This window comes from Amblyomma americanum, chromosome 6 (assembly GCF_052857255.1).
Source record: "Amblyomma americanum isolate KBUSLIRL-KWMA chromosome 6, ASM5285725v1, whole genome shotgun sequence".
In the NCBI taxonomy this organism is placed as follows: Eukaryota; Metazoa; Arthropoda; class Arachnida; order Ixodida; family Ixodidae; genus Amblyomma; species Amblyomma americanum.
Window position 1 is genome coordinate 113,995,939 of NC_135502.1, and position 24,235 is coordinate 114,020,173.

Below are 24,235 nucleotides of genomic sequence, written 5' to 3' on the forward strand. Positions count from 1 at the left end.
GTTCACCGTAACGAAGGACGAAACGCTGTAGTCAGTTCGTTATCCCGTAAGAATGCTAATACATTTTAAAGTACAAAATTTAACTACGATTGCAGGTCCCCGTCGTCAATAACAATAATTGGGGCTATGTATAGACTGTATCTTAAGTATAAATTTATATGTCTTCTTGCGTACATTCTAGAAGGTCATTTTTGCATATTAGGAAATATCATCGGTCCTACTACAGACCCTAGCGGGATACTATGCCACCTAAACAAAAGCAAGGATGCTGTTTTCAGGACCTCTGCAATCTGTTACCTCTGGCTGAAGTTATCGCCGGCAGAAATCCACGGAATAGTGCAGCATCCGTAAGCGTCTGGTTTCTTCAAAATAATTTGGCAGCCAATCGCATTAACTGACTTTGGTTATGTCTACAAATGAAGAAAACCAACGGTCGCTGAAGTCGAGGAAAGCACCCTGGAATGTTTGCATTTTTTAGTTCTTTTGTAGATCAATAGGAAATTAATTGTGCAATCATGTCATGGCTGATATACAGTTAATTAGAAACAAGAGAAAACAACCACTTGCCGCCGATGGAACCCAAACCCACGGCCTTCGAATTTCGCATATGCTGCTCAGTCAACTGGGGTACGGCGGCAGTTGTCAAATCTTCTACTTTCGGGGGTATTTCTGTCGCATGTAACACCGCAACAAAGAAAATATTGAAATATTTTCATGTGCTTTCCTTGGTTTCAGTGACGGTTGGCTTCTTTCATTTGTATGTCATAATGAGCCCCTGATTTTTCACTACCCTTGTCTGTTCAATTTACTTATGTCTAAAATTTCTTTTTTTTTCAGTGTTTCACCAGGAGGACGATGAGAAGAACGAATAAAGGCAGGAAGGTTAACCGCAAGAATAACCGGTTTGCTACCTTGCACGGGGCAAAAGAGGTAAGGGGATAAAAGGATGATCAGAAAAAGGAGTATCAGGAAAATGAAGTCACAGTGTAAAGTCAGCAAGTGTTCGGTGAATTCACAGCCTATCGTACACGCCAGAACTTCGCCAGAGCGCCACCGCGGTGGCTCAGTGGTTATGGCGCTCGGCTCCTGACCCCAACGACGCGGGTTCGATTCCGGCCGCGGTGGTCGAATTTCGATGGAGGCGAAACTCTATAGAGGCCAGTGTACTGCGCGATGTCATCATCATCATGATCATCATCATCAGCCTTACTACACCCACTGCAGGGCAAAGGCCTCTCCCATGTCTCTCCAATTAACCCTATCCTTTGCCAGCTGCATCCACCCTTTGCCTGCAAACTTCTTAATTTCCTCTGCCCATCTAACCTTCTGCCGCCCCCTGCTACGCTTACTTTCTCTTGGAACCCACTCCGTTACCCTTAAAGACCAGCGGTTATCTTGCCTTCGCATTACATGCCCTGCCCAAGCCCATTTCTTTCTATTGATTTCGACTAGGATGTCATTAACCCGTGTTTGTTCCCTCACCCACTCTGCCCGCTTCCGATCTCTTAACGTTACACCTATCATTTTTCTTTCCATGGCTCGCTGCGTTGTCCTTAACTTAAGCTGAACTCTTTTCGTTAGCCTCCACGTTTCTGCCCCGTAGGTGAGTACCGGTAAGATTATGCTGTTGTACACTTTCCTCTTGAGGGAAATTGGTAAACTGCCACTCATGATCTGCGAGAATTTGCCATATGCGCTCCACCCCATTCTTATCCTTCTAGTTATCTCCCTCTCATGATCCGGATCAGCTGTCACTACCTGCCCTAAGTAGACGTATTCCGGCACAATTTCTAGGCTCTCGCTGCCAATTGTGAACTGTTGTTCCCTTGCTAGGCTGATGAACATTACCTTTGTTTTCTGCGTGTTAATTTTTAGACCCATCGATCTGCTCTGCCTGTCTAACTCGTTGATCATGATTTGCAGTTCACCTCCTGAGTGACTCACCAAGGCAATGTCATCAGCAAATCTCAGATTATTTAGGTATTCTCCATTTATTCTTATTCCCAACTGTTCCCAATTCATGCCTCGAAATACCTCCTGCAAACATGCGGTGAACAGCATTGGCGAGATCGTGTCTCCTTGCCTGACGCCCTTCCTTATTGGAATTTTATTGCTGACTTTATGGAGGACTATAGTAGCTGTGCAGTTGCTATATATATCTTCCAGTATTTTGACATAAGGCTCTTCTACTTCCTGATTACGCAATGCCTGTATGACTGCTGAGGTTTCCACTGAGTCGAATGCTTTCTCGTAATCAATGAAAGCTATATATAGAGGTTGGTTATATTCTGCGCATTTCTCTATCACCTGATTGATAGTGTGAATATGATCTATTGTGGAATATCCTTTACGAAAGCCTGCCTGATCATTTGGTTGATTAAAGTCTAACGTTGCCCTGACTCTATTAGCGATTACCTTAGTAAATACTTTGTAGGCAACGGATAGTAAGCTGATCGGCCTGTAAGCTGACATCGGCCTGTGCGCGATGTCAGTGCACGTTAAAAGAACCCCCGGTGATCGAAATTTCCCTTCACTATAGCGTCCCTCGTAGCCTCTGCCACTTTGGGACGTTAAACACCCATGAACCAAACTAAACGAAGTTCGCAAGAAGCGAAGCATTGCCTTGGAGGCCTTCACCGCCGACGATCACCGCGGCCAGTGACCGAGAATCTTCATTTCTATCAGTTGGCCTGGATCTAGATACTCCAGCGCACGGCAGAGAATCGGCCTTTCGGCACTGTAGGCAGTGCATTGATTGGTTTGGTTTATGGGGGTTTAACGTCCTGAAGCGACTCAGGCTATGAGAGGCCCTAGTGAAGGGCTCCGGGAATTTCGACCACCTGGGGTTCTTTAACGTGCCCTGACATCGCACAGTACACGGGCCTCTAGAGGCAGGGCATTCCATTCACAAAGAATGTGGGCTATATATAGTCTCGTCACACCCGAAGATGTCACATGCAGGGCTATAAGCCATAGCGATTAAGGAGGAGTAATGGTAGTGAAAGCTACACCAAGCCATGGGCGACACGGCAAAGTTTCTTCACGTCGTTTTAGGCCGGATGGAAGCCAGAGATTCATATCTGGGTCCAAGTATTTTAAACGTGAATTCCAAAATTGGCCTGAATTCCATGCGGCAAGCGTGATGTCCGGCGCAAGTGCGCGAACCCTGCCCGCTGCGTCTGATCTCGAAATGGGGATCGACACATAGTCGCCGTTGTGGTGAGCAATTCGCAAGAAAAGCTGAAAAACTCGAGGCGTGTGTAAAGCCTCAAGCTTTGACGGAGCGCCAGAGGCGGGGGCCTTGCGCAGCTGCATCGTTAAACCCCCCCTACATTAAACCTACCATTTGTTTCATGTTCCTTAGCTATTTAAGGCGTAATTGTTAATATGTTTTACATTTCATGCCGCCGTATAGGGTCCCTCCGTTTTCCGAGGTCACAAAGTTTGGCAGACACTTTTCGCATTAACTCCGCCAAGCCACTAATTTCTCTGCAGTGACAGTGAATTGCGGGCGCAGATTAGTGTCCCTGCTTTTCTCCACCCATAGCCTCTAATCGGACACCGAGCAGGGAATTGTGAAGGGCACGGTTAGCCATCGCATATATTGGACGGGTGCCGGCTGCCGTACGTGCGGGACAGCTCCATCGGACGTGTGAGAACGTGGTGGTGGTGGTGGGGTGCCGACCGAGCAAGAGGCGCGTCCCGGAGACGCGTCGCGCCTCCGCTCTCATCTCTTCGGGGGCAGCTGGAACGGGGCGCGCGGGCGGGCGGGCGACACGTCGGCCGCCAAGTCAGCTGCCTCGACCGCGCGCGGGGGACAGCGGGTGGCGGGGGCTGACCGAACGCGCAACAACTTCATCGCGCGCGCTCGCGGCCGAAAACGGCAGCCTATTAAAGCCGCTGATTCGGCCTGACGGATCGGCTCCCCCGGGGCGCTTTGTCTGAGCGCGCCGGTGCTCACCGGCCGAGCGCCGCCGGCCGGACCGGCCCGCCGGGCGCTGCTGATTGATCGGCCAACGGCTTCCCACGCGCAACGGGGTGTCCGGGCCCCGGAAACGAAGCCCGGGACTGTCCCTCGCCCTTTCCTGTCCCCCGCTCTTCCTTCAGCCTGCACCGCGAGGGCGCAGGCCGGCGGTAGCAGAGCCAGCTCTGTGTTCACCTGCCTCGGAGACCAAATCCATTTCGCACTCGCACTTGCAATCTTCACCACAGTTACGCGCAGTGTTCTTGGTGCCGAGAGCGCGCAGTGACTCCCGGTCTTTCAGAGTGAGCCATGTGAGCCCGCAAACCTCAGCGCTGGCGCTACGGCACACTTCCGTCCAAACACCGAGCTGCCGATGCGAGCAATTACAAAGATTGCGAAATGTGCCGACGCGTTTGTTTTCTGTCCAGGTCGGATACGTAGAAGTGGTTGTAAGCAGGGACAGCTTTCTGGCACGGTCGGCTAAAATCGGTGCGTCAAGTGTTCGTGCCGAGAAAAAGACGAACACTAAGGCAAGAGAAACAAGACCAGAATAGTACAAATTAACAGTATGGATGCCTGGGCCACTCGGTTAGCGCGGATTACAGATAACGTGAAATATTCAGAGTGCGCAAACAGGAAGCAGTGGCAAGAAAAAATAATGAATCAAAGCCAGCCGCCTAATCAGAATAACTAGTGTGTCTAAGTCACGGTGCGTTGAATAGAATCGCCGCCATTGCACGGAACTAAAAATGCGGGAGAGGGTGACACAGTTGTCGGGGGAGAAGGGCGGAGGTTGGCGGCGGATCGAGCAGCGCTGGAATGACGACGGCAGAGTGACACGCACAGCGCGTCCGTAAAAACGGCGCCGACAAATTCCGCTGCCCCACCCTCCATCACCCGCTCACTGTCAGAGGGCGATAATCACAACAAGGGCTCGCAGTGCGCCGTCGTTCCACACGAGACGAGTGAGACGTCAGGGCAGTTGCCAGTCGGTCTTGTTGCTTCCTGACGGCTTCAGTGGTTCATTCCGCGCGGCTTTACGCGCTCCGATGCACGTCCTGTGGCGAGCATTTATCAGAGGAGTCCCGTCTGCACGTTGCTCTCTGCTCCCCCACCCCTCGACTTTTTTGTTTCTTGTTTTCAGTTCACTCGAGACCGTTGTGAAAGAAAACTCGCCTGCGCGCGATCGCACACTGACTTCGAGAGCATGCGCGTTAAGCGGCGATGCCTGCATGCCGGCGTTTCTAGAAATGTTCTTTATATTAGCTCATCTTGCAGCTTTCTTGGACAAAAATTTTGATATATATGAACATTGTAAGCTACTGTTATGGAAATATTTAAGGTAATGGTTCTTTCTTCCAGTGCTTAGCAAAATCTTTCAGTGAAACTTTATCCCTCGCTGGCATGGAGTAGTTAAGACTCCCATAGAAAACCAATGGGGAACATAACTGAGGGTAGTAAAAACGTTAATAGCAAAGAAATGCAAGTCTGCCGAGCGCAGATATGCGGATATAGTAATTGATATAGTTAAAGCTTACAATTTACCAAAAAATTGCGTTCGTAAGCTCTCTCGTGTTGAAAAATGCTTTTGTCTAAAATTGTTTGGTGTGGACCCTTTAGAAGGACATCTGCAGCACACTGCTAGTTGGATCTATCTGCGGAGAGGTTCTTCCATTCCGCAAGGCATCCTTAAACTCTACGTTTTGAAGTATAGAGGAACATTTATGTTGAATAGGGTGCTGTAACAAATTTAGCGCTTTCTGTGAAATCGCGGTGATCGCATTCTCAGAATATGCGATGGTCGCAAGTTTAAGTATTTACTTCAAATATATCTACGCAGATAGCTTTACATTTTAAGTATTCTCTGCTCGCACGTCACTTCGCATTCCCACTTGTGAAGCTTGTCAGTGACGTCACATGCACGGGGTCTTCCCCGCGCTCGTGTAGCGTTCAGTCTGCCGTGCCTGTCAGTTCAGAGCTGGCAATGTGGAAACCTCTAAAATGGACAGTTCCAACCTAAGGTTGCAAGTGCAAGTTATTATTGTGATTCAGACATAGAGGAACCGTCGACTGGAGGCTATATAATTCATGCGGCTACATACTGACGATTCTACGCTTGCCTAGATCGCCCGAGCTGAATCGGCTGAATCACCCATGTTAATTGCATCAATTTTAGTTGCGATGACAATATCTGCGTTTGTTATCTCTCTCATTCTCCTATCGTCTCAGTTTTCAATGGACACTAAAAGGAAATACACAAACTATTCAAGACGTATAGGTTATTCCTTGGGAAAACTACCGACAGTTTCTTCCGCATAGACAAGTGTCTGTGTTGCAGATAAAAATCGCCAGTGAAAGTATACAAACCTTTTCACATTCACGGCACTAGCGAAAAAGGAGCACTGTGATGTCATTTTTATGGCACACTTGCAATTGAGCTCTCCGAGGAATCAAACGGTATCAGGCCGCCGCGGTGGCTCAATGGCTATGGCGCTCGGCTGCTTACCCGAAAGACACGGGTTCTATCCCGGCCGCGGCGGTCGAATTTCGATGGAGGCGAAATTCTAGAGGCCCGAGTACTGTGCGATGTTAGTGCACGTAAACAACCCCGGGCGGTCGAAATTTCCGGAGCCGTTCACTGCGGCCTCCCTCATAGGCTGAGTCGCTTTGCGACATTAGGCACCAGTAAACCAAACCAAACATAATCAAACGGTGTCAAAGGAAGAGATATGCGGAGTGGTTATCGAATGTTTGCTCCTTGCTTATAAAAAGTTCTTGGAAAATGGTGAAGTGCCGAGAGACTGAAAAATTGCTAAAGTTCTTGGTGCTCTCAAACCTAGAGATGCTACAAGTGCTTTAAGTACCGCAATCAGCAGGATCGCTTATGCAGTCCTGTACCCGCACCTACCAAGTGCGGGAACGACAAGATCGACACCATCATTAGGAAAGGCGTGAATACAGCACTGGGCCCCTCCATCAACACGTCTGCAGTTCGGCTGATGAAATTGGGGTGCACAATACATTGGCTTAAGTGGTTGAGGCCGACCGATTCTCACTGGCCAAGTCCTCAGCGGAAGGAAGCATACCCCTAATACTAGACATCGCATACGACAGCCAAGGGTAAAGCCAAGATCCACGTCCCGACGGTGGTCAGGAAAAGACTGTACAATCGCCCCTTTCGAAGAACATGCACCCGGCATACCGTCAAGAAACAAGGCAGAAAAGAGCGGAAACGCTCCAGAAGAGTATGAGGACCGACACGTAACGGTCTCGGTCGTAGGTGACGACCGGCTAAACCTAAGAGCGGCTCGGTAAAAACGAGCATAGCCGGAACGGTCGAGGAAGTCGCTATTGCTCTCGCGATTGTGGGAACAAGAGCAAACACAATTATAAGTTATTCGAAAACAGCGACCGGGAACTTTCTTAAGGGAAGGATCTCTTCGAAAGCGAAAATAATTCTGGACACTCGTCAAGAAGACCGAATAATTCAACTAATTTCGGCACCAGTCCACTCTTAACTCCAAGGTAACGAGGGAGGTCACGAGCTTGCCCAAGGTCTTAGTTTTCGGGTAGGCTCAAACCCTCAGTACACCCTCGGTAGAAATAGGGTACTCAGCTACAAAGAGATCACGCAGCACCATCGGCTCTGCAGGGTAGAATACCCGCCGGCAGATGGGCAATTAAATAGAAATCGAGAAAACATCTGGGGATGATTACAGACGAGTACTTATCCGAACCCAGCTATTTATTCTTAGCCAATGGTACCCGGGACAGTTCTCAGATAGATGTCGCTTATGTCAGGGTAGAGAAGATCTCTTTCACATTGCATGGGCCTGTCCTAAAACATACGACATACACAAAGAAACTAGGACAGAGGATCTTTGGGAGGCTCTAATGCACAGCTCAGACTATGAAAGTCAGCTGAGAATCGTCCGACTGGCCGCAAACGCCGCCTGGGTCCAAGAACACCAGGCAATTGTCTACGCAGATAGGCTGAAGCCAGTCCTGTATATGTCGGAAAATAAAGTTTGCCACCACTACTACTACTACTACTACTACCGCCGCATTTCACTCACCTGTGCTGCATCGAAGATTCTTGAACATGTCATTCTTCAGCACCATTGTAACATATTCCTTGAATAAAATAACTTACTCAGTCTTAACAAACACAACTTTAAGGAAGGGCTGTCAACTACAAGTCTTGAAAATAACCCACGATCTCGAATCCGCCCTTGACAAACGCAGAAAAGTTGACGTTGCATCTCCAGAAAGGAGATTTTATAATTGCATCAAGAGAAAATAACCCGCCAATTTTACCGTATAAAGTTGAAAACCAGTCATTAAAGCAGTGCAAGAATGCAAATATCTCAGAGAATGGATCTCTTCGAATTAGAAATGGAATAAGCACGTCCAATATGCATCGTCCAAATCATTTTCCGCGTTTTTTTCTTTCTCAAGGATTGATCCCGTCTGCCTCTCCCGACACCAAGTTACACACATACTGTTTGTTCCCTTGTCCGTCTCGAAGTTGATTACAACATCCTGTGTTGGTTGCTGTACACACAGCAATGCATTAGTAAGTTATAACGTGTTCAGCGGAGACCAGCCAGGTATGTTTTTAACAAGTATCGACTTAATGACTCTCGAACTTAACTCTTAAACAAAGCAAGTCTCGCCACTATTATTAACCACGACAGAATCTCACACCTAAATTTCGTCTTTTCTCTGTTAAACAGTGCACTAACAGTGCACTCCGCGGTTTACTTAGTTTCTTGATCTAAAAGAAAACCAGAAGAGAACATTCACAGCATTTAGAAGAGTATAAATTTCACACTGACATCTTTCTTTATTCATTTTTCCCACAAGCGATCAGGGTATGTTACCAGTCAATGCTGTTTATACTGAATCTCTGAGCAGTATTCTTTCCAACCTGTCGTAATAGTTTATTCGAAGCTTTATACTCTGGCACTGCTTGCAGCACTTCTTACAAATCTAATTTTTCATACTGTACAATTATTGTATTATATAATATTTAACCATGTTTTTGAAAAATCCGCAGGTTATCATTGATCTTCCTACTTTCGTATTTTTGTTGTGTGAATATCTTTTTTTCTGATTTCGTCTGTGATGTGTCTAAAACTGTCATATTGCAACCCCATCCAGCAGCCTCGGAAGGTAGGGCTAGCAGTATGTTCCAAAGATGAACAAATGAGAAGCGCACGTATACATCGGCGACGATGACACGAGCGTGTGGCCTTCTGTGCGTTGTGTACTCTCGTCAAGTGTACACGTAAGCTTCAAGGTATCCTCAAAAATTAGCTGCGGTTTAACTACTTTCGAATCTGGTTAGAGAGCGAAAGCTGTGGTCTATCGGGCAACTAGACTCAGCTTAGCGTCTGTAAGGTTGAGTGTGTTCCGCGCACTGGATAGGCAACGCGCCCACCCTGCCACCCTGCAGGTGGCAGTTAGTGGTTGATCGCGAGAGATTGGTCACCCAATAAACGCTGCGGCCTATTGCTGTAGTGGCGCGTGTCTGGCACAACGTTGCCAGCGCTAACGCATGCAGCCCACATCTCTCTCTTTTACCACCGCCACTTACCTCAAAGCGTGATTGAGGCGTCCACTGCCTCAGGGAGCCAGTTATACGCCCGTCCTTTGCTCAAAATCATCGGAGTCCAGGACATCCTCCACACAAACGCCAATGAACACAGTGAACGCCGACATCCTATAGAAACAGAGGCGAGGACTCGTTCGGTTTCGGCGGCGGCTGCATGACGTCATAGCTGTAACGCGGTTTCTCCTTGGTTCAAGGTCAAACTCGCGCACTCTGTGCATACGTTGAAGAAGCTACGGAGAGGAGTAGTAAAGCCTTCCATTTTAAAACATTCAAAACATCGTCTGAGTGAGAAACAGCAGGCGCATCGCTCATCAAACAGCACACTGTGCGCTCGATTATCGCCTGTTTGTTGACTAAATACGCAGTAAATATGATAACAATTGACCTTTACGACCGATTATCGTGCGGTTGTTGCGATTCCTTCGTTTTTGAGTTGTTTATTGTCCGTTGTAAGAGAAAATAATCGGGGTGCGTTCCGCCCGACATTAACCTGCCGCCTGCCGGGTATAGCTGTCTAACGGGAATTCAGACATAACCTTAACGAGCACACATCGTTGGTTGAAAGCTTCTCTCGTGGAGGCAAGTTAAAAGTTAATACCAAATTAGCTGCGTATCGCCGCTGTATGCTACAACTCCGCCACTAAGAAGAAGCATACGAATGAAATGTGCAAAAAATCCAGCGTTGTGTGCCGTTGCCTCGCCTACCTCATGAACGATGACCCGAGCAGTGAAACTGCTTTTTTAATGAGCCATATGAGATGTGCACGTGATGGTACGTGCAAGCTGTATTGTTCAGAAATTTTTCAGCATATCTGAAAGGCGTATCCGAAATTTCATAATACCCGCAGGCTGCACAAAGTAGCAGGTTCAACGACTGGAGTGAGAACCAAACAGCTTCACCGGGACGCTTAGCAAGCGAAACAAAGTGTGCAAGTCGTTTAATGCTTGCGATTCTGAACTTGGTGTGTAGACAGGCACACGCAGCCTTAGCGCACAGGCCTCGAGGAGAAAGATTCAGCGCTAGTTGTTTTCATTTAGTTTTCCTCCCTCAGTCTGGTCTGCGCTGTTTTAAATATGAGACTATTCGGATGCTTCGCTACGCTCGCCTCGCGGCTTTCCTCGTATTTCGACGGTAATTGCCCATTGCCGGCGAAACAGCATTCCTCGAGAAATCGCAACAATGCGTCACGAGCCACATTTGTATGAATTTACGAATAATAATGCCTCTTGTACTTACCTTTCGCGCTTCTGACTGATAAAATATTTTTGTAAAAATTATATATTTTATATCACGTCACGCTTATCTATCAGACAAGCCTGCTTATCGTTGCCTTTTCCATTCCATCGTTGGCTTCTATAGGTCCGCACTTTAGTACCAAGCGTTTATTTGCTCTTGGAAGCAATTTCCTTTCCAGGGGAACGAAGATGTGCTACTAACAAATTATGGTTTGGTTTGGTTTATGGAGGTTTAACGTCCCAAAGCGACTCAGGCTATGAGAGACGCCGTAGTGAAAGGCTCCGGAAATTTCGACCACCTGGGGTACTTTAACGTGCACTGACATCGCGCAGTACACGGGCCTCTAGAATTTCGCCTTCATCGAAATTCGACCGCCGCGGCCGGGATCGAACCCGTGTCATGGGGCCAGCAGCCGAGAACCATAACCACTCCGCCACCGCGGCGGTTCTAACAAATTATAATGCACACGGATTTATCTAGAGCACTCCGCTTTAGCATTATGAGCGGAAAGCTAGGCAGCAAAACGATTACAGAATGTCTCGCACACGTGGTCGAAGTCGGCGCAGCGCGGCTTCTGCGTTTGTGCATTCTAGCCTTCACAAAAGCTAATTGTGGAAAGGAAGGTGAAAAAAATACAAGAAATAATTTCAGTGCAATGGCTTTCAAAGACTTCTGTTGAAGTGGATACATAAGCGTTCATGTAATTGTGTCCATGCAACTTTAATTACTTTTTCTTGTGTCGTTACGTCAAGCATAGGGTAATTATCAAGTATTATCACATTACGGCGCAAGAAAATAACTTAAATGATACAGAACATTAAGGAACAGGAACTTATTGGGTTTAAATTCCAACGCCACATGAATCTGGAGCAAGCGACTGTGTCTATTCGGAATCAGAGGCCGTTCAGAGGTATCGCTCGTCAGGAAGGAAGGAAGGATGGCATAAACTTTACTTGAGGCCAGCACTGTGGCCCAGTGATGAAGAGCGCTTTCTCCGCCAAGTCCCGCTGATGATCTGCCGTGCCCGAGTGAAGCCGAGCACTCCAGGAAGAAGGGGTAGGGAAATAAGGAGAGGTGATGGCAGTGTTACACGCGTGGAGAATGCGTTCTGTGTCTGCCCTAATGTCTGGACAGTTGGCACAATGAGCTGTGTCTGGCCATCCGAAGTTTTAGAGCATTAGTGGGATGAGAAGAGTGTTAGTGTGAACTTTGCGAAGGACGTGTGCTTGTTTCGTGTTCACTGAAGGGTGATGTTGGTGTAAAATTATGCTATTCTCCCTGGTGTTCCTGAGCTCACTCGTCTTTGGGAGGCCGAAGAACGATGCTCACTTATGCCTCTGCTTGAATCACCTTGAAGTTGAAGTTCGAATGTAAAGCCGAATACATGCCTAATATAAACGAGGCGTAAGTATTGTTATGGCCCGTACATGGCCCCCTTTTGCGAGTTGTTGTTGCCGTTGTTGGCCTGTCAAAAGATGGCACATACTGGGGATAGGCCACGAAATGGGAAGCAGAGGCTGCTACTATTCACCTGTACTCAATAAAGGCAAAAGAAAAGGACGCGCGAGTAGAAGTTGTTGTTGTTGTTGTTGTTGTTGTTGTTGTTGTTGTTGTTGTTGTTGTTGTTGTTGTTGTTGTTGTTGTTGTTGTTGTTGTTGTCGTCGTCGTCGTCGTCGTCGTCGTCGTCGTCGTCGTCGTCGTCGTCGTCGTCGTCGTCGGCGTCGTCGTCGTCGTCGTCTCAAAAAGGATGGTACATACCCACGGGCCAACGCAAGAGAGGCAATGCGTTTGAAGCGACTCGCTGCATCTCCGGATGCCAAGTGTACGAGTTGTGTGCCTCCGTGGTGTTTCCGACGCAACAAATCGCCTTTGGCAATGGTGTCACGCTTCCGCCGTTTCACACTTTAGTCTCGACATAGTGTCTTCCGTAATTTTTCATCACGTTTCTCGATTTCTTGGGGTCTGCTACCACCTCCCTTCAGTGTGAAATTTTCTGTGCGAGAAATTCAAGATGGCGCCCCCATAGCAAATCGATAGAACAACCCAATTGGTGACTGATTCGTGACATTATTAGTGTAGCGAATTGGTGAGATTGGGGAAATATGGGGGGACAGCCTTCCGCCCCGCACTCCCAGTCCACGGATGCAGCGTTTCCGCTCGCTAACCGCTGACGGTTTCGTGCTCGAGAGAACAAACGGAAGGGACGACAAAGCGTCAATAGTCATATGCTATTTATTACATTTGCAGTTAATACACAGAGCGGGCCAGATACCTACAAAACATCAATGAGGCATTCCTCGGAAGTAGAAGGCTACGTAAGAAGAGCTTCCGACTTACCGGCTGGGGCAGGAGTGCGACTCCGGAGGTATCGGCGGCGCAGCAGATTAATTGAATAGATTAATTGAAGTATTATTCTCCCGTCGTTCGGCACTACAAATTAAAAATAGAAAACTTTCCTTGTGCACCTTGGTTTCGGACTTCCTCTTCCTTATATTATATATATATATATATATATATATATATATATATATATATATATATATATATATATATATATATATATATATATATATATATATATATATATATATATATAGCAGGCAAGGCAAATGAAAGAGGGGTTCGTTTATATATATATATATTTATATATATATATATATATATATATATATATATATATATATATATATATATATATATATATATATATATATATATATATATATATATATATATATATAGCAGGCAAGGCAAATGAAAGAGGGGTTCGTTTGGCAAGCATGTGCAGGAAGCCAACAGTCACCGAAACAAAGGTGCATAGGGCAATGATTCTTTTTTTTAATTAGTAGTGTCAATCAATCGGAGAATATATATATGGACCTCCTGCATGTTTGTAAACAAACGAGGTGGCGCTGCAGTCGCTAGCGAGCTCGTGGTAGGCAAAAGGTCGGGGAGTGGCGTCGCGGATAGGTGTTGTGCGCGGGTTTTCAAGGCTTGTAGGCGCGTTTCCAGTTTCTGCGAATCACAGCAATGGTCGATGCTTCCAGCTTAGTAATTTGTCGAAGTACACGAGCTCGCGTTGTCCACGTGCGGCCTATAAAGAGAAATAGTTTGCCACTGTGTATTGTATATATGGTTAGTAGTAAACATGTAGAAAGCGTTCCTGCCGTTTATTTATGCGCTAGGCATTGAATAAAACAAGTTTTGACACTCTGCACTAGCCGGAATGATTTTACTTCGGGACAGTAGTGAGGGGAAGTGCTGGCGTTGTTTCGCCGGAGCAGACATGCGCTAATCGTCTGCTGACATACGTACGTGTCGCGCTGCGCGAAAAGTGGGGACAGAGTCGTGTCCCCGATCTCCTGTCTCGCTTAGCGCTGTTTTTAGCCGCATGACCACGCACCAGCCAGGCCGACTTGTCCTCTTGTTAAGCTGGTCGATTTGGTGAAAATTTTTGATTTCTAGAATTATTTCCTTTCCTAGCCCTGAAGTCTAGTTTCGTGACGAAAAATTATAGCAAAATATTGAGTACAAATTTATAAATTACGCTTTTTAGAAGTGTGGTCGTCAAAAATTGTGAGGTAATTTCTTTGATTTCAGTGCCGCATTTCTTTGACCAAAGCGAAAGCGAAGATGCCTTAAACGAGGGAATAAACTTTAAGGTTCGTTTTCTGACCTCTCACATTTTCTGCGACTGGATCACTCACCTTCGTAATTCGCATGAAAATCAAATGATTCCATTTGTCGCAAACTATTCCTGAGACGTTGAAGAGCGTAATAAATCTCTCGATTTTTTTCCCTACACGTGCAGTATTGTGTTAGTTATTTTTGTAAGAAACGTTTTCATGTAACTATGCATGCATAAGTACTGATCATATAGAAAAACAACTAATCACGTCATCATACAGAACAGGGCTTTATGCACATGCTGGCATAAATAAAAACTGCTCACTATCTACTCAATTATTTGAGACCTAGCTTTGGGGGGACTTGACGACGGTGTTAATTATAATTACCCAGAACTGCGCCAGGTATAGCTACAAATAAAAGGAATGACTGAAACTAGCCTAGGAATTTCATATTTGCACCAAGTTTAGTTACATATCGCATGCATGAATAACGAAAACACTTTTCATGCCGCGTCCCCTCTCAATCTCGCCACGTGTCTGTTAGTAACACGCCTGCGGCTGCTTCTTTCCAAACAAGCTTCGCGATCATGTATTACCTCATGAAACATGACACATGCATGATGCAATGAAAAAGCATATGGCGTTTAGCACACTTAAGGTACGCTATTCTAAGCACACCAACGCGACCGCGCAAGATTGACACAACTTACCAGACTTCTTTCTACTCGAATGAAATAATTACGTCGTCATATCAAGAAACAGTTTCAAGTAACTATTAAATGTCACAAAACGCGCCATTTAAACATGGTGTGCTATTAACAAAAAAAAAAACGCATTCCTTGGGGGCGAGTGAACCTGTCGGCGCCCCGTGCGCTCCGGCTCAAGGTGATAAGTACGTGTGCAGCTACATATGTCTTTTTTTCCTTGAGCAATTATCAGCCTACTGTCCTGAAGTTCAGGTGAATGAACGCAGTAACTTGCATGCATTAGGTGCATTGAGTGGCAGTGCCTATCGACTCCCAGACTTCGCGCTTTACTACCGTGGCCCAATGCCTGTTAGCCAGTTTCCGAATGCGGCATTTATGCGCGAGAAACCTATCGAGGCTAATTTAATATTTTTTATGCTACTACGCGGATCCAGCAGTGACGCAGCTGGTCAATATATGCTGCTTCTGCAGTGCACAGGCTTGAAGCAGCCGCCGGTAACTGCGGCAGCTGCGGTAGGCACGGGCAAGCGGAACCTGTTTTGCCTACCATGCGAAAGTCGCTGCTAACATCAGCGCCACCGCATCTTCGTGACGTCGCGGGGTGAAGGAGGTACATATATATATATATATATATATATATATATATATATATATATATATATATATATATATATATATATATATATATATATATATATAGCAGGCAAGGCAAATGAAAGAGGGGTTCGTTTGGCAAGCATGTGCAGGAAGCCAACAGTCACCGAAACAAAGGTGCATAGGGCAATGATTCTTTTTTTTAATTAATAGTGTCAATCAATGGGAGAATATATATATATATATATATATATCAATCGGAGAATATATATATATATATATATATATATATATATATATATATATATATATATGTGTGTGTGTGTGTGGGGGGGGGGGGGGGATGAACGCGCGTCATGAATTCTTGTAGACTCTCCACAGTTCTCGCTTTTTCATAAAAAATGGATGCATGCTTGTATGCATCACCATACAGCATAGCACCGCATAAAGCATAGCTGTCATGCGCTTCTCAGTGCTCCTGCTATCGCGCTGCCTACCAGTAGCAAGGAAATCTAGCACAGGTTTTGCGCTTGTTAAACCTAGTGCATCGAATGAAAGCTCTGTTAAGCATGATTACGCATGGTTTGGCGCCGAAGACGGTCCGACGCGCGCCTCATCCATGGCGAGACAGAGCGACTGAGCGGCAGCGAAGTTATACCTCCCGCTAGTCGCGTGCTATATACAGCAGCGGCGTGGCTCCGAGCTAGCGCAGCTGCGGTGCCTCTGCACTGCGAGTGAAGTTGAATGACATCACTTGCCACACCTCCGCTTAGCCGGCTCTTGGTCAAACGCGCACAAAACTTCACCTTGGAAGCTATAGCGCTAGAGTAGAGCTTTCGCTCTAAAGGAAGCGAAACACTGGCCCTACGGCTTGTTTCAAGCAGGGTGTAACGTTGTAACGTTCAATCGCCCACGGTGAAAGTAACTAAGTACTTACTAGGTGTTAGTAAACGCACTGGTCGTCCTTTATTATCCCATCGCGCAGGAGAAGAAAAAAAATCTTGTTAGAATCATGAGGTTTCTTCCATGTTATAAGGACTATACTTCAGTCTGCTACAAAAGCATATTATATGTAAAAACCCCATTGCATGCGCTAAATCATCAATACGCGTACGGTGCAGACAAACGGCTCAATTACACTTCTTACTAATAAATTCCGCGCCGTCTTCCACTGCTCTCTTCCTTTTATCCTGAAAATGTTGCATAACTAGGGGATAAAAGAGCTAGATTTTCTCGCCCAAGTTACGAATGAAGGTACTACGACATTCAGACTACAGTACTTATTTTGACATTCTCCTTATCAAAGGATCTTTTTTCTGTTTCTGTTTGTTTCTGTACGTGCCAATGTAAAAGTCAATGAAAGTCCATTTCGCGGACACTGTATTTTGTGTCGTTTACTCGAGTCGTTTGTTATGCCTATTCAGTGACGCATAGAATTGCCTGTTGGTCTTCACACCTTTATCTCACTGCCAGTAGTTCTCGCCACGACTTCTCGTCCTCGATTCGACTGAACCTTCACGCAAGCGACGACGGCCGGTGGCTTCTGCTCCTCATGCTGTAGTCCGTTGTCGGTGTGGGCTTCGCAGAGCGCTGGCGGTGAGTCACGGTGCGCACACTTGCACTTAACTCAAGTTTCTGTTCAAGTGAGAGAGCATGCTTCGCCAAAGGTATCTTTCGTACTGATTTGCTTCCACATCAACTGAGAATTCTGTTTCTTCAAATGAGCGTTGCGCTTGATCCCCCGCTTCAACTTATATAGCGTGCCGAGCTGGAGTTTGGCCACCCGCCTCATCATTACATCCTGATGCGGCAGGCCGAAGGCTTTTTCGGCGCTCAGTATCCAGTTCATCGAAAACGAAAGGACAAATGGCTGTCACACGGCCTTAATGTAATCTCAACCGTTGCTTTTAAAAGGTGGAAAAGACGAAAGCACACAAAATAACACCGCAGAAACATGAGATTGGCATGGCACGCCGGGGCACATAGGAAGAACCAGCGATACGAAACAAAAATGGCTAAGAGAGCAGCTAAAGGTCAACTATTGATTAGAAACTGACATTTCGTTCGACAGAAACGCGTTTTTACACATGCATTCGTGAAGTTAATTCTGCACAAAGCAAACGATCAATAGAGGAAAAAATCGCACTTCGTGGCGTTAAATCACTTCACAATTCACGCGGCCTTACGTGGCACATGCCCATTGCCTCTCATTGAAGCGGTCGTGGCACTGCAGTGCGAATGTCATCCTAATAAGGGAAGCACTAAATGGGGTGAGGAGAAAGTAATACTAGCAAGGCGACAAAGGAGGTTAGTTGCTGTTGCCTTTCTCTGTACACCTTGAATGCGCTGACTGGTTACAAGAACGAAACGAGACATCACCAGCTGCGATAAAACATCACAAAAAATATTTAGGGAAATTTTTATTTTTATCACTGCTGCTTCTCTTTTAAAACTTTGCCGAGCAACTAGGAAACGTCTTGCGCGTAAAACTGCATGCACATGTCGGCTGGCAGTATCAAAATAGGCTTCTATATCTTGGAGGCTTTGTTCCAGATCCCTTTCTTTTTATCGCCTTAGTGGATGAATCAGCGAGAGCTGTTACAGCTTTGGTTTGGCCGTATAGTCCTGCATTTTGCCGTGGAACTGGCGTCAAGTGGCGCTTTCCTCCGCTCTCGCCACAACCTACCCCGCCATTAAGGCCATCCTTCCCCTCCCACCCTCTCTCTGTCTCTTCCCTCTAGCACTTTCCCTCTCCCAGCTTTCTCTTAAAAGTGGAAAGGGCTATCTTCCTCTCTCCGCTTTGCCGCCTGCTAGCAGGTGGCAAATGAATTATAAATCACTTCCATAAATAAAGTCGAGTTAAATTAATCCGCCAAGTAATTCAAGTTTTACCCCATACAAAAATATCCTATGGCCGGCTATAGAATTTGGCCCAAATAGCTATAGACCTTTCCTATTTCTGTCTATAGCTGTCTATACAGGCTGATATATTTTTCTATAGAGAGCTTAAGACAATTGTATGGTTCCAAAGCTATAGCTTTAGTGGCATAGATTTTTCAATAGCTGGCAATAAGCACCTCTATGGGTGCTTATAGACGTTCATAAAAGGCCATAGACAGACATAGCTTTTTCCATAGACGCCCATAGGACTTTTTTGTATGGGACTAATGATGCTGTTGATTCTGCGGTAGGATGCAGGGCTGTATGGCTAAACGATAGCTATAACAGCTTTTCAGTAAAAAAGTTAACGCAAGATCATTCGAATTGATAAGTCGCCGCTGCGACAGCATGCAGGTTGATTTTGCCTTTCGATTTGCGCGATTGCCTTTCGATTGCATGTTTGAATTTGCTTTCGCCGTCACTTTTTCGTTCTGCTTCTGCGCGGACTTCCGGATGGTGAGGCTTCTGGAGGGTGGAGATGGGTAGAGGACTTCTGAGTGGTAGAGGTGGGCACAGAGCTGTGTGTGGGTGGATGGTGAGCTCCTCTCATGACTTTCTGGTGGGTAATAGATTCTGATGCGTGGATGACGGTTCTGGAGGGCCGAGGCTTCACTAGTTTGCTCTTACACGCCGACGGCGCAATTTTATGGAAAGGCACTGCAGTAAATGTAAAAAGCAATTCCAGAATTGCTGTAGCGATGAACGGAGGCAGGTTTTCTGAACGCCCTCTACCCGCCGTTCTCACTGGCAAGCCAAGAACCATTACTGAGAGGTGTCGGGCGCGCTCCAACAAATTTATTTAATATCCTCCCTTCTCGTTCTATAACCCTTTCTAACTGTTAAGCCAAACTTATACCCACAATATCGAACGTCATCCACTCGTGACCAACTCCGTCAGTTCCTTCCATAAAAGGCGTGTTAGCAAGCTGAGAGACCCATACCCAGCACTATACAACGGTCCACGTTGTCTTGCACAGGCAAGAACTTGCTCAGTCGTAGTAAGGTTATTTTGCTCTTCTCGATACGGGCATTTTCACGCACAAAGACACACGTACACAAACCGGTGTTCCACATGACCGGCACCTGAGACGGAAGCAGCGGCCATAACTCTGCGTCATGGTCGCGGGAGGGAGGCACGCTCGAAGCCGGACGCAAACGGCCGCCAGGGTTACGCAATCGCCGTTCCTCACAGCGCCCTCTCCCACACGTCGCGCACGGCACACTCACGTCCCGACGCCGATCGGAGCTGGCGCTCATTAGTCAGAACGGTGGCGGCCATCAGAACGCGCACGCGCGAGCAACGCGCCAGCAGTTCTCCAGTTCTCCGCACCCTCCGGTTCTGTGCAGCGCACTGGAATGAAGCGCTGCTCCTTCGTCTTATTACTGAGAAGCGGTCGTTCGAGCTCCGCATAGTTCCTTCGCATTTGCTGCACCATCTTGGTATCTCCTTCGTTGCCGTCTTGGGTTATATTTGTGGCATGTCCGCCAGGAGTATCACCCAAGAGTGTTCTCCTGTTACCAGTGCTTTTTGGTAGGACGCGTCAATTATCCCTGTTGCATTCGGCCTTCGCAAGCCATAGCTATGAGTAGCTGTTGCAATAAATTAGCCTGAGCAAGCATCGAAATTCCCCACAGTTGGAAACCGTCGCCTTCTCATTTAGAAAGAGACGAAATGAAAAAAGGGTAGTGGCGAAATGCAAACACACCCGTGTTCTGTGCAAAGCTACCGAACATTAAAGAATAATATCTGGTCTAATTAATTTAGAGCACATGAGCAGCTTTGGTAGTTAACCCCACATACGAAACGATACCATACCATACTCCCACGCGAAACAGTTCCTGATGATGATTGTGCATTTTAACTGCGAGAGGGCAGTTCGGCAATAGTGCACCATGGCACAAGGTAGCTTCATTACATAAGGGTTGGTCGAAGACTTATGCTTATATCCCAAGCATTTCATCCCAGATAAGGCGAGCACCAGGCCGGGGGAAGACTTGCGCACATTGTGTCACCGGTGCGCTCCCGGCGGCACAGGGGATCGAACCCAGTGGTTTGAGGCGGATGCTCAAGACACTGAACCACCGCTGCGGTTAACGCGAAACAGTTCCTGCGCAATCGAAATGATCCTGACTGTTGCGAATTAAAGGTATAGACCTCCGTCTTCACCTCTTCAGTGCTGCTAGCGCTGCGCGCAATTATCGAGGCAGGATACGTGCACAGTCCAGCGCGAGAAGCCTCCGCATGCATGCATACAGTCAGAAGCAGCAGAGCCACCCGGCGGCAACGTATGCATCCATCCGAGCGCAGCTCGCGCTGCAGCATATGTGCAGGCAGCATCGGCGGCGGGTGCGCGGAGGCAGGCCGTGGGAAAGCATCTTGCAGGCGCTGGCTTCCCGCCGGGACGGGGCTTTATGGAGTGAGCAGTAAATCAGCGCGCGCTGCCATCGGCAGCCGACGCTGCTGGCCTTGGGCGCACAAAGGCCCTGACGCCTCCGTCCGCCGTCTTCCGCCGGGTCTGCTCCCGCCACTCCGACGCTGCGGCGGCGTCTAATCCCGGACTCGGACGGGAGGCATGCGCCGCAACCCTTTCGATCCCGCTCGCTCTCGCATCGACGCCAGCGGGGCGGCTGAGACACTGCTCGGAGAAGATCCGAGCTCGATGGCCAAGGTGAACTCCACCCGCAGAGTCTAGCTTGGTAATTGCAACTGACAACATGCGCATGAGGCACCTTCGGCAAGAGGGAGTGGAGGCAGTGCAAGGAAAGAATTTATCGCCTGTGCGCACTCAGTTCAAAAACAAAGTGCAACACTGCAGACATCAACGTAACTGATTACCATAAGCTGCATAGACAGAATTTCGTAAGTATCCGTATTGCCTACCTGGTGCTAGCAATAATGTCTCTTGTAGCGGAATGTGAACCGTTAGGCCTGCTCGAGCTCGCATGTTTAGCCACACTAACCCATGGAGTGGTAACACTTGCCAACTCCTCGCACCTAGCACCGTTATTACCGCGTAGGTGAATCCAGTGAACATCCGTAGAGCTCACTGAATCTGCTAATGCAAATATTGGTTAAACAGACCAGGCGACGTATAAATATAAGTTTGGTTACAGACCACCCGGGAATTATATAATAAATGCAATCAGGTCGCTAGCTGTCCCGATTTCAGGACAATTAAAATACGGTTGCTGACAGGGTTTGATCATTTTAAAGCGACTTACAGAATTTTTAATAATAGAATCGTTATAACATTACTACTTTATCAATACGATACGCGGAAAACATTGGAAACCAGCTATACCTGTCACAAGCATAGACACGATGCCCACCAAAAGGAGAGGATGCATAGAGAGAAAAATACATTTCAGTAATATAGTGTGGAAGGGCTGAGGTAGAACGCCATACTCTTTCCGGCCTTGGTGTCCTCAAATAAAGGCAGACGAACAAGATCTTTTTAAGCCATGTTTAGCCACACTAACCCATCCACTGAGACCAAAAATAATATTGGTAAAAAAGGCCCGCCTATATATATATATATATATATATATATATATATATATATATATATATATATATATATATATATATATATATATATATATATATATATATATATATATATATATATATATATATATATATATATATATATTCATTTGTTGTTTTCGCCGTAGTTTGAAAATGCATGAAAGATGACGTAAAACACAAATTATGGCCATCATACTTGGTCAATCCCCCTTTGTGGGCATGTGCCACAGTATGAGGACAACAACAACAACAACTTGCTTGTGCGTGCTGCTGGTAATTTTACACATTCTTTCACCTTTATCAGAGACGATGATTCTACCACATCTTTCTACACTGATTATAATAATAAATACAATGTATCATTTGTCCTCAATAAGGGCATGAATGCTTGTCGTTTAGTTTAGAGCGCAACTGAAGCTAGAAAAACATTGTTCATAAAATTGTTTTAGCCTTTTATTTCAAGCAGTTGAATTGCATCTCAGATCTTTTGTACGCGTGAAAACGTATCGTTTTGCGATTTCGGAAAACATATAAAGCATTAAAAATTAGTAGATAGGATAAAAAAACCAGGTGGAGTTAAGGAGAAGTTTCAAAGGTAGAATTAGTATGCGAATGAAAACTCGAAAACTATAGGCCCGCACAAACGCGATTGTAGTAGCTATATCGGGAATGATTATCAGTGTCTGTCAACACAGCAAAACAGAAGTTGTAGAAGCGCGCCCACGCAAAGGACTACGCGCCTGTGTGTCGCGACCGGTCAAGTCCGTTAGGTATAACAGAACCAGTGTTGTAGGCGTTACCGAAAAAAAAAGTATAAATACGTTACTCGTTACGATGAAAAAAAAAGGAACTCGTTGCCGCCCTACGTTAGCTACAAAAAAAAAAATGTAACGCGTTACCATTACCGTTACCGAAAAAAGAACCACACGTTACTTTATACCGTTACGTCAAAGCCACAAATTTTAATTAGTGCGTCTTCGCTGCAAGAACTCACGATACTTTTCACAAATGTGCAGAAGCTTGGCAATGTTATAGGGGCCTAAACACGCCTATATAGTTACAAGGAATGGTCTTGTAACTCTGGGCGCATGGTGAAGCCATTTTCTGACTGTGACAATAAACACAAAAGGACATTTCATCATCAATTCTAACTCCACAATCCAAACATCGCTGAACTATCAACAAATTTACGGTAATTCTGAAAAATGTGATGTTCCAAAATGCTCGGCATGCTTCCACCCTTTAAAGAGTTGCATGTGTGAGTAGTTTCGGAATGGAGGTAGGTGAAGGCAAGTGTGTGAATGCGTGTACAAGCACGTGTTTCGTGCTTTCTGAGTATCTATTTTTTTCAGTTGGGCTCGTCTTCAAGACAGGTGTTTTCTGGCATGCAACAAGGGTCGTCGAGAGCAGCTGTGCATTTTGTTTATCTGCAACATCTCTTTAGGCGCTTTTTTTCTGAAAAAGAGGCGGAGGGGCGACAGTTGGAATAAAAAAGTAACTAGTAACGTGACACCTCACGTAAAATTTTGACGTAAGTACGCTACCCGTTATAGTTGCGAAATGGTAACTAGTACGTTACTAAGTTACCGAAAAAGTAACGCTTTACCGGTAACGCCGTTACTTGTAACGCGTTACCGCCGACACAGAACAGAACCGTCCATTGCCTATTTGCGACCGAGTATCAAAAGCATTGCAAGCCAGAAGAATGCATCGGCGTACATGTAATCAATTGGATGAAAGGATATACAGATCCGTCCTTGAGCAACTGAGAACAAAAACGCTGTTTCAGGTCTTTTCACACGTGATAATTGCTATCTTTACCTCCAGTTGTGCTCAAGTAATCAAGACGCCTTGTTAAAAAGCCAGCAATTTTTTCTCGTAATGGAGGGTTCTAATGATCCTGTATTAAAAAACTAAGAGAACGATTAGTGCTGTGTAACGGGAGATTCTGCAACGGCTGCTGAGGTGTTTTAATTTCACGTTATACTGAAGTTAAACATTTGAGAAGTTACATGCGC

At 46.2% G+C, this 24,235-nt stretch overlaps 1 long non-coding RNA gene across 1 annotated transcript in view; it reads left to right on the forward strand.

Annotated features, from left to right (window-relative positions):
• Positions 1 to 277: 277 nt before the first annotated feature.
• Positions 278 to 24,235, forward strand: part of LOC144094937 (uncharacterized) — a 29,485-nt gene continuing 5,527 nt past the window's right edge. The window contains exons 1-2 of the long non-coding RNA XR_013306622.1: positions 278 to 347; positions 838 to 930. This is a non-coding gene — a long non-coding RNA (uncharacterized LOC144094937). The remainder of the gene's footprint in view (positions 348 to 837; positions 931 to 24,235) is intronic.